The sequence below is a fragment of the Crocodylus porosus genome, unplaced genomic scaffold (genome assembly GCF_001723895.1).
Source record: "Crocodylus porosus isolate Cpor-Errol unplaced genomic scaffold, CroPor_comp1, whole genome shotgun sequence".
Taxonomy (NCBI): domain Eukaryota; kingdom Metazoa; phylum Chordata; order Crocodylia; family Crocodylidae; genus Crocodylus; species Crocodylus porosus.
Genome location: NW_017728948.1, coordinates 5,799,931 through 5,811,256, shown reverse-complemented (window position 1 = coordinate 5,811,256; position 11,326 = coordinate 5,799,931). Strand labels below are relative to the sequence as shown.

General features: G+C 45.1%; 1 protein-coding gene across 2 annotated transcripts in view; it reads right to left on the bottom strand.

The window, feature by feature from the left end:
* The window catches only part of CTNNA2 (catenin alpha 2), an 870,740-nt gene extending 862,116 nt beyond the window's left edge, over window positions 1-8,624 (bottom strand). Inside the window, exon 1 of one of the 2 annotated variants that reach the window (XM_019552979.1) lies at window positions 8,601-8,624. The gene's annotated coding sequence lies outside the window, so the exon portion shown is untranslated. The remainder of the gene's footprint in view (window positions 1-8,600) is intronic. The other variant, XM_019552980.1, reaches the window with a different exon arrangement.
* Between the last annotated feature and the right edge of the window lie 2,702 nt (window positions 8,625-11,326).

The following is an 11,326-nucleotide window of genomic DNA, read 5'->3' as shown; positions in this document are numbered from 1 at the left end:
TCTGGACTCTCTCAAGCTTCTCCACATCCTTTTTGAATTGTGGAGCCCAAAACTGGATGCAGTACTCCAGCTGCAGCCTCACCAAGGCCAGGTATGACATGATTCTCCTGTCTATGGATGCAAGCCAGTGTTTTGCTCACTTTACTAGCCTCAGCATCACATTAAAGGCTTATGTTCATCTTGTGGTCAATCATTACCCCCAAGTCATAGAATCATAGAAGTAGGGTCAGAAGGGACCTTGCAGATCTTCAAATCCGACCCCCTCCCCTTTGGGTCATGGTCCCTTAGGGCATCACCGACAAGCCTCCTGAGCTTGTCAAATTCAGCTTTCCTGAAGTCGGGGACTTCTGTATTGCTGACCATCTTGCCAGCTTTACAGCAGATGGTGAAGGTAATGAGCTCATAGTCGCTGCCACCCAGATTCCCATCAATTGTTAGGTCGCCGACTAGGTCATCCCCAGTTGCCAGTACCAGGTCGAGCAGTGCTTTACCTCTCATTGGCCCACAGACCTCGTGTCAGACAGAGGTCACCCACGCATGACAGGAAGCTTTGCAACCACTCAGACTTAGCTGAGCACTCTTCCCACCAGACGTCTGGGTAGTTGAACTTTCCCATGACATCTATGGACCTGGAATATGCCGCTTCAGCCAATTCCCTGGTGAACTCCTGGTTAAGCTCTTGACTTTGGGTGGGAGGTCTGTAGTAGACTCCCAGCATCGTGTCCCCTGTGCCGTGTTCCCCACAGATTTTAACCCAGAGGGTCTCCAGCTGCACACTCTCGTCGCCAATGTCAGCTAACAGGTACACGTAACTCTCCTTGGCAGAGAGCTATGCCCCCGCCCCTTTTGTCTACTCAATCTCTCCTATACAGTTTATAGCTGTTTATACCCATGGTCCATCCATGGCTGGAGTCCCACCAGGTCTCCATTATCCCTATGACATCATAATTACTTGTGTTAAGCAGGAGGACAACTTCCTCCCGTTCATTCCCCAAGCTCCTGGCATTTGCGTACAAACAGGCAAGTGTCCCCTTGGGGACCACTGCCTTGCCTACCAGTTGTTCCAGGGCTGAGGCAGCAGTGGGGTCCCTTAAGCGCCTTAGCCTGCAGGCTTTGCAAGGGTTGCTCAGCGGGCCTGCAGCGGCGGTAGTCCCCCCGTCCCCTTGCGGGCTTAGTTTAAAGACCAGTGGAGCAGGTCAGCCAGTCTGGCTGAGAAGATCTTCCTCCCCAGCAGAGAGATTGAGGCCGTCCCTTCCCAGCAGCTCGCTGCCTCTCTCAAAGAGCGGACTGTAGTCATGGAAGCCAAAGCCTTCCCAATGACACCAGCGCTGCAGTCTTTGCTTAACTACCTGGATCCTTCCCTCCCTCCTCAGGCCGTAGCTCAAGACTGGGAGGATTGAAGGGAACACCACCTGCACCCCAGACCCTTTAGCCCCGCTCCCAAATCCCTGTAGTGCCTCACGACCCAGCTGGGAGGGTAATGTTGGAGTCATTTTTTGCGGCAAGACCCAATGCAAGAGGGTAGAGATGCACTGATATCAGATCAGCACTGTTACGAAGAAAATTTACTGCATCAGAAACTGGCCTGATGCGACCGATAATTTGGCCGATAAATGCCCATGCATATGCACAGCCACAGCAGAGCATATAGGCGGGGAGCACAGCCTGGCAACTTGAAGAGCTGTGTGCAGCCAGAAAGTCTGTTGTGGTGGAAGGGGAATGGGGGGCAGATCAAGGGTTGGGGGGACTACAGTGAATTCTGAGGTGGCTGCAGCCCTCCCGATAGCCCCCCTCCCAGCACTGCCACTGCCTGCCCTGAGCACAGTATGGGTCAGCTCCTCCCACTGGGAAGACCCCCGATGCAGTCCCAGCTCATAGCTGCAGCCATCCTGCCCCACGCAGATCTGGGGCTACATGCCCCCCACGCCTCCTGGGGTGGACACAGCAGCAGAAGCCGCTCCCCTTCCTGCACCCGCTGGATGAGTCATGGCTCCATCCCGCAACCCAACCCCACCCTGGCTGGGAAGTGCCTGACCCAGCCCCTGCCCCAGACCTGCTCCTCCCTCACTGCAGGGGCCATCATCTGCCCCATCACAAACCTTCCTTTCTCCCTCCCCCTCCACCACAACAGACTTACCAGCTGCACACACGTCTTCAAGCTTCCATGCTGTGCATCGGAAATCATATCAGTATCAGCCAATACGCCTCCTTAAAAACTGGCTATCAGTATTGGGCCCCAAAATCTCTATTGGTGCTCTCCTTCAGGAGGGAACACTGCACCACCAAGGCCACCAAGGTGAGGTGTGGCAGTGGCACAGCATAGTGTCCCCCACTGCTACCAGGCAGGCAGGGGGTACTTTCCCTTGGTGGAAAATGGTGGCAGGGTACACTCTCCTGTGCCAGGTCCCACCAGCTGGGGCAGAGCCAGCTCCTAGACACAGGTGGTCTGGCCAGGCTGTAGCCCCATGCCCCACTGTGTGCGCAGAAACCTGGGAGGGCATGTGCCCTCCTTATCCCCGCCAAGCATTGCCTGTGCCTCCCACCTCCCCCAACATGTGCCCACAGCCCCCCTTTCCCACACATCCACCCCCTTCCTTACACACTGGAAGCTGTGGTCTGGGGGCAGTTGCTCAGGAATGAAGGACACTATTAAGGCCATGGGTCTGTGGGTTAGGACTGAGGAGCAAGGACAGGGGTGGGGCACCAACATTTTAGGGCTGCTCAGCACCACAAAGCAGTGGAAATGGGGCACAGCTGCAGCTAGACCTGTGTCTGAATGAGTGAAGGGAGCTCTGATTTTACATGATTTAAAAAAAAAAAAAAAAATCGAATGCCAAAATACATAGTATGGAGAATTTGTTTTATTATAATGAATGATCAAGGCACTGGTAGGCTTCCAGATTGTTTTAAAATTGTAAATATATCAACGAAACTTTCTGTTTAATGGAAAAAACACAGATTTGGGGGTTTGTAAATGGAGAATTTGGGATTTATTTATTTTTAAAATCAGAGAAGTTTGGATTTTTAAATAGAGAAAACAAGGATGCCTTCTTATCACTCCCGTACTCCATATATATAGTTGTTATTTCTTGTCTTAAAAATTAGATTGTAAACTCTGTCGGCTAGAGGTCGAACTTCGTACAGTCTGAAAAACACAACTAGAGAGTATAAGGGTTCCTATAATAAAAATAAGCAATTATAAAATTGTAGGAAAGTACAGATGGACATGGGGAGGAGAGAGAATCAGATTCTCTCCTGATCCTTATAGATCAATGAGATTACATTTGCATCAGTGTAACTTTAATTTATATTCCCCTTCACTTTCTAATGCCTTTAAAAAAGGTCACAACACTGAATTGACCATCATTTTATTTTTTCGTTTTGTTTTGGGTGGGAAGGGGAGGAGTGGGAAAGGAAGATGGGAGAAGGCAGTGAGAGAGGGTTAGGGTTTTTTTGCCCCCAAAGCAGTAAAACCTCTGTGGATACAAACTTGTATGCCAGATTAAAAATCAAAGCGCTTGTATAGCCCAAATAATTCTATATTTGTGAAAACGATTATTTGTATATAGAGGCAAAGAGATATGAAGCTGTCTGATATGAAGGAAAGATGACTAGACATCCGCAAAACAGTCAGGGAATTGCAATGCTTAAAGGTGAGCTTGAAAGAAAACAGCACAGGGACTTTTATATTTCATTGGGGGTGTTCTTAAAATCCACAAAATGATATTTGGGGTTACATGTTGCTCATTTGAAATTTAATATGATTAACTATCCTAGAGTCTGTGCAATTATGCATAATTAAATGAATTCAAAAGAAAATATTTTTATAAAGTGCTTTTGAATCCTGAAATCATAATAATTTCACTCATTCTAAAAATATGCTATACCTTGTGTGAAATTTGCTTCTGTTCATGAGCAGGAACTTTAATTTTTTTAATATAACTTTTGCTAAGTAGCTGTCTTTTTGAAAGCCCTTCTGAGAGTAATTTTTCTGTAGATAAAGCTTTATTGGTTCAACTTTAGGTTTTCCATATAATGTTCCCATAATGAGCAAATTGGAGTTGATAAAACCTCTGAAAATAGGATTGTAATGGAAAACCTAACATGCTCTTTAAGGTAGCACTGAAAAAAGTTATAAAATGTTTAGGTTGTTCATGTTTAGTGGTGTCCCCCACGCAAACCATCAAAACCCAGAAGAATGGTGCAACTTTATTTTATTAAGTATATTGAACAATTTTCCCCTCTCAAAACAACTGAGTTGTTCATGCATTTCAGTGGAGAGACTGAAGTCTGACATTTCGGTACTTCATTTTTTGTAGTCCTTATAGGAAACTTACCTGTTACTGGCTGTCAACACAAAAAAAAGGAAAGAGAAATTGGTCATAAAGAGCCAAAGCCAAGTGCGTTTTAAATGGATAGATAAAGTACAGAAACTTTATACAAACAGCCTCTAATCTCCTTTTGAAAAAAAGTACAGAAATGTACTTCTCCCTGGAACTCAAAAGAGGGTGCTTCAAATACCATTCGCTTTAAATAGGATCAAACATTCCCTTAGCAGCCAGGACCCCTTTCAAAAGAAGACTTGTCTTTTGAGACTACATGACCAAACAGATCGTATCCAGATTTGCACAGAATGCCTCCACAGCCTTGTACTGGGAACCGCAAAGATACGTGGTCGACTTGAACACCCAAGGATAAAACAGAACAATGCTACTGGCCTGAAACTTTGTCCTGAACACCTGTTAAAGAAAACTGACTTGAAAAGAGCCCAAATATCAGAAACTGAAGGCCTTGTTACACAGTGGGCAGCTCCTGGCTCTTAACCCCTGGACCACCTGCAGAGCTGGCCTTAGAGGCGAGTGCCATGGTCAGGGGGACACTACGCATGCACGCACAAACCTGTGTGAGCAGCCTATGCTCACAGCAGTGCTCTCCCTCCTCCCCACCTTGTCCCAGCAGCAGTGCCCAGCCCAGCCCGTCCGCTGCCTCCAGCCACTCCTCAGGAGAAGCCAAGTCAGGCATTTGTGGGCAGGGTGGTGCCTGCTTCAGTACACCCATCTTGCTCCTGCACAACAGCAGCAGTGCCTGCCCACTTGCCCTCCAGGTGTACCAAGCCACTCTGCCTCCCCGCAGGGCTGAGCCCCACCCCCCTGACTGCCAGCCTCTGCCCGACTGGCGGGGGAAAGAAAGCCAAAATACAAATTCACCCAAGGCAGTTTTCCCTAAGGCAAGTTCTCTCTGCTCATTAACACTTGAAACTGGTTTTAAGCAGTCATGTAGCTCAAAGGTACACCACAGCAGGGCAGGATCATCTCTGATCCCTACTACCCAAGATATAGCCACTCTATCTAGGCAACACCTTAGTGCAGAACACCTGCCCCCCATCCCTGCTAGCCCCGATTGGGCCCACTGTCCCCCCTACCACTCCAGGTCTCCGCTCACTGCCCTCTGTGGCCCCCCTCCACTTACTTGTGCCTGCCCATGCTGTCTGTTCCAGGGGAGTAGGCAGGAAATGGTTAAATCTGCCTGCCCAACATCTGCCACTCTCTGGGCTGGGCTTAGCACAAGAGAAGCAGCCCAGCAAGGTTAACCCTTCCCTGCCTGCTCCCCTGGGACAGACAGCCGGGCAGTCACAAGTAGGCAGAGGCAGGGGGGAACGGAGAATGGGCGACGGGGTGGCATTCGTACCTTTCAGTCTTCCAGGCTCCTGCTGGACTGCAAACGTGAATGCTCCAAACTCGAGCCAGCACTAACACTGATCAACATTTGTGCAGCGTGCAGTTCAAGATGTAATTAAATGACATGGGTAGGCTACAAATCTAATACTTCTCTCATACCACTGTCATGCCAACAGACCTAAAGAGAGAGCACACAAATCCCATATTATGTATAGCTCCACGATAGGATTATACCCTTTAAACCATTCATCTAGTCCTACAAATCTGTAATAAACTGCTGTGTATGAATCACTGGTTAAAAACTTTTTTAACTAAAGATTCAAACTAATCTAATACAGTAAAAGCTGTGTTAACTGTGGGAATGGGGAGTGTCAGTTAATCCAACATGCCGGTTACCTGAGAGGCGTCTTTGCCTGCTCGGGCCAGTGCCCCTTCTACCACGTCCGGTGCGCCAGGGCTTTCACGCCCTGGCGTCAGCGTGCTGGGGGACAGGAAGCAGGGCCCCGCACAGGCTGCTTTCCCCTGGGCCATGGTGAAGTGGCAATCTGCGAAACCGGAAGTGTCACGGTGAGACTTCCTGTTCTGCTTTTGCCTCAATCAGCATGCCAGTTAATGGAGCATGCTGATTAATAAAGTGCCAGAAAGCACAGCTTTTCATTACTTATGTTTCTTAATACAGCAAAAGTGAATTACATACTTTTTTAATTGCTAATTTTCCTAACACTAGCTCAGTTTTTCCAAACAGGTAAAAAACCAACCAACCAACCAACCTTTTCTCTTCCCATCTATATTTTAACTTTGACAATAGCCCTTTACCTTTTCAATCACATTTTAGTCCATCTATACAAAAATCAAGAGAACAAAGAAAAATAGATAAGCATGGAACCAAGTTAGTTAGGGTTTTAAGTTAAGTTAGTAACAAAATAAAACACTTTACATCAAACAAATATAATTTCAGATAAAATAAATATATATATATATATATATATTTTTTTTTTACCATAAGTAGATTATAGATAGGCATCTACTTAATTCCTGCTGAGGGAAGGGGAGGAGTGGGGGGAGGAAATCACAAGCCACTTGCAGCACCAACTTCACAGTCTTTTCATGGCACCCTTCTCCCTCCACCACAAAATGACCCTGGCAGCTCTGCCCCATGCCACTGATTGATCAAGAGGAGCTGGGCTTCATGATGGGCAGCCCTCTCAGCCAAACAACAGTGGGGGGGGCACCATCTGTGCTCCTCCCCTTCACGTCAGCGACTTCCCCCCCCCATGATGGGCTGCGAAGTCAGGCCCCAACAACCCTGAGGACCACTGGCTCTCATTGGCAAGCCGGCATTTTATTTTCAGGACTATTTTTTCCTGAAAATTCTGTGCCAGAATTGCAGGGTTCGCTGTTTTTATGGGGTTTTACCACAAACAGGATGAATTCCCCAATCACAGATGACAACAATAAATAAGAAAACATACCAAGATACAAACCAGAGAGCTAAACTGATTACTTGTATTGAAAACAAAGAATTTCTGCCAGAATCACCAATGAGATATGCAAAACTTTGAAATATAAAGTAAAAGCCATTCCAGCACATGTAAAAGTTTGGGTTTCATATACATTACCAGTTTTGTGTTTCAAAACGTCTGTTGAGCTTCACTGTCAAAATGTTTTGACAAGTTGCTAATAATAAAAGAGCTTCAACAGACTCTGAGTCTCAAGTCATGAAAAATTTATATTACTAGTAAGCCAAGACAATAGTTTTTAAATTAACAAATATGAAAATCAACACTTAAACATTTCATTAAAACCATTTTGGCAACCAAAAGGCAATGTGATGGCAAAGGAAGACTTTATTTCAAGCCACTATAGGAGTAACTAAAAAAAACCCAAAACAAATGATCTCGATCAAGGCTGGCCAACCTGCGGCTCTTCAAAAGTTAAATACGTGTCTCCTTGAATCTTTGGGCAAGCACACAGTGACCAGCTTCTATTTGGTCGCATATTAACTTCTGAAGACACATATTAACTTCTGAAGAGCCGCACGTGGCTCCTGAGCTGCAGGTTGGCACCCCTGGTCTAGATCAGAAAAAGAATTCCAATCACAAGCTGATTGATATTTAATCCTAAACAGATACCTCATCATACAATTTTTTGAAAAATGTCTGAACTAGAGAGCTTCCAGAAAGTAGCATATAAATACAGAGGCAGAAATAAAAAAAATATTGGAAGACAAAAAGGTAAACGGAAGATAAGAACATTATATGAAAACATCACTCTGCCAATGTGCAGTTCATGATTCATCCATCAGTAGTTTTCATAGCAACAGAGAAATGATGATGACAATTGTTAATACATTTTGCCAAGTTAACTGGCACTTTTTAAAGCTTTTAGTTTTTGAAGTTAAGAAGGAAGGAAATAGCCACTAGTTTATAGCACTTTATATTACCTCGACTAGGATGTTGCTCACTGTACAGCTAGAACATTTAAGAGAAGAGCTGTAAAAAAAGGCAATAAAATCAAATAATTTGAATAGAGCTTTACACCCATTCAAATGTTTACTTTGGGGGTTTGTTATTACGTACATCATTTTGGCTGATGTTCAGAGAGAATACCCCTTGAGAGTTTAACATAGTGTGATATATTGAAAACTTGAAAAACTGTTATTGAATCTTTCATTATGCCCTTGTGGGTTCTAACTTAACAACAGGCTATCCTACAAGATCTCAAAACAATACCCCCAAAATTTTACTATTAATACTGGGGATAGTAAATTCTTAACTCACTTGATTTGGCATTCTGCCTTTCTGCTCCACAACATATCCTGACCCTTTTCAAACTGCCTGATGTTCTAGGTGGACTGCCTTTTGTTTTCTGTAGATTACAGTCCATCTCTGCTCTTCTTTCTCTAGGTTATTTCATTCCTACCTTTCTTTGTTCTTTGACTGCAATTTACCACGATTTACTGCCTGTCTGAATTCCTTCTTCGGTAAATTTGTATGACATCTTGGATATCAACTGAAGCAGCTGAAATTCAAGAACAACAAGTGCAAAGTCCTGCACTTAGAATGGAACAATCTCACGCACAAATACAGACTGGGGAATGAATGGCTAGACAGTAAGTACTGCAGAGAAGGAACTGGTGCTTACACTGGACTACAAGCTGATCAAAGTCAACAGTGTACTCTTGCTGCAGAAAAACCAACAGCATATTGAATTGTACTAACCAGGAGTGCCTCTTGCAAGTCAGGGGAAGTGAATCATTTGCTCTATTTGGCATCACTAAGGCCTCACCTGGAATACTGTGTCCAGTTTTGGGCCCCATACTTCAGGAAGGATGTGAACAGACTGGGGAGAGTCCACTGGAGCACAACAAAAAATGATAAGGGCCTGAAACACACAACTTAAGGGAAGTCTGAAAGAACTATCTGTTCAGTTATTTAATCTGGAAAGAAGAGCAAGGGGGTTTTGATAACAGTCTTCAAGTCCCAGAAATCTTCAGGAACAGGTTAAATGGACACTTAGTTAGGATGGTTTAATCAGGGATGATCCTGCCTCGAGCAGGAGGCTGAGCTAAATTACATCATGGGGTACATTCCTGACCTATTTTCCTGTTCTCCTTGGTGGTAAAGATAGTTGAAGCACCAGAAGTAAGCTGTCCAAGTTACAGAGCTAACTGCAACTCTGGCTCCTCTTCTGATCTCACACTGACCTTGCACATTGAGTTTCTCCTGGGAGAGTTACTGCCAACCCAGGACAAATTAGGAGTATACAGCTGTTCAGGGTTTTTCTTCCAGAGTACAAATGGCTGCTCCAAGAGAAAAATAACATAAAGAAGGAATTCCCCATGTTTGCAAGCTTTTACACTTCAGTTCCAAATGCCTTCTAAATGATCCTGGTGGATCCAGAAATTAGCCTTTCCCTCTATTCAAAATAATCATGGCTAACGCTGGTTCAGGATGCATCAGTCATGAGTCCTTGACAAAATATGTCCATTTGAATTTGGTGTAGCCTGAGTGGCTCTCCTGGCAAATAATGACCCTCATCCATTTTTGATAGGCATTAATCTCCCAGTAATCAGCATCTTTTCTGTTAATTGTCTGCCTGCTATCCTTGGAGATCTCTCGCCCCCTCTTCCTCCCCTCCTCCCCTCAACACCCCTCCAAATACAATACTCCAAATGCAACAATGTGTTGCATTCAGAAGCATGTCTAACTCTATCCCAACTATGCAATTAGCCCAATAAAATATATCACCCTAAGAAATCTTTGCTTCTTGCATAATTCCTGGATCTTCACAGCTACACCATCACTCTAACACTATCAGAACACAAAACCCATTTGTCTGGAGAGAACAGGGATAGGCCTCATTTCCCGAGTCAAAATTCAGACCTGTCCTTTGCATATGTACCCCTGCTGACCTCAGAAGGAGTATGGTGTGGAAAAAGCAGCAGATAAAGACAAGCTGAGAAAACTGGTCACTTGAACTATGGACTACTACAAGTAAACTGAAACAGGAAAAAGTCAAAGGTCCCCAATTTCTTCACCTATAAACAACATGTTTCTTGCTGCTAGAAACCATACTCTTGGGCACAGTTCATCTAGAAACCCAAGACCTGCTTCAAAAACATACAGCTCCATAGTTCCAGTATGCTACTGCAGAGCTATAGCACTGAATGGCAATGGGTTTAGAATCGTAAAATCATAGAAAGTTAGCATTGGAAGGGACCACAGGAGGTTATCTTGTCCAAACCCCTATTCAAAGAACAACCAGCCCCAACTAGATCATCCCACCCAAGGCTTTCTCTACTTGGGTCTTAAAACCTCCAAGGGTGGAAGTTCCATAACCTCTCTGGGTAATCTGTTCCAGTGCTTTACTACCTTGCTCATGAGAAAGTTTTTTTCCCCCAATATCCAACCTAAACTTCCCTTACTGCAATTTGAGACCATTGCTCCTTATCCTGTCATTTGTCACCACTGACAAGTCCAGCTCCAACCTCTTTGAAACCCCCCTTCAAGAAACTGAAGGCTTCTATTAAATCCCCTCTCTGTCTCCTCTGCTCTAGACTAAATAAGCCCCATTCCCTCAGCCACTCCTCAGAAGTCGCATACCCCAGCCCCCTGTACTATGTTCAATGTCCTCCACTAAAATCTCTCTGCATCCTTTCTGTATTGGGAGTAGGGCCCAAACTGGACACAGTACTCCAGATGTAACCAACAGTGCAGAATAGAGGGGAATAATCACTTCTCTCCATCTGCTGGCAACACTCTTACTAATGCCGCCCATTTAGCCCACTAGCCTTCTTTGAAACAAGGGCACAGTGTTGCCTCATATTAAGTTATTGTCCACTGTAAGCCCCAGGTCCTTTTCTGCAGAGCTGCTCCTTAGCCAGTCCATTTCCAGCCTGTACTGGCACCAACTTCTGAGGCTCAGCTGAAACAGGATGGATGCTGAACTGTTCTCTAATAACTGGAGTGGTATATGACTCAACTAAACTCCTTGCTAAAAAGGAGGCTTACACCCAATGGAAAGAAGGGGTCATCACCAGGGAGGACTATTCTGTAGTTGCTCGGAGATGTAGGGTGGTAGTTAGGAAGGCCAAGGCAGAGATGGAACTGGGACTAGCTTCCCAGATTAAGGACAATAAGAAGTCC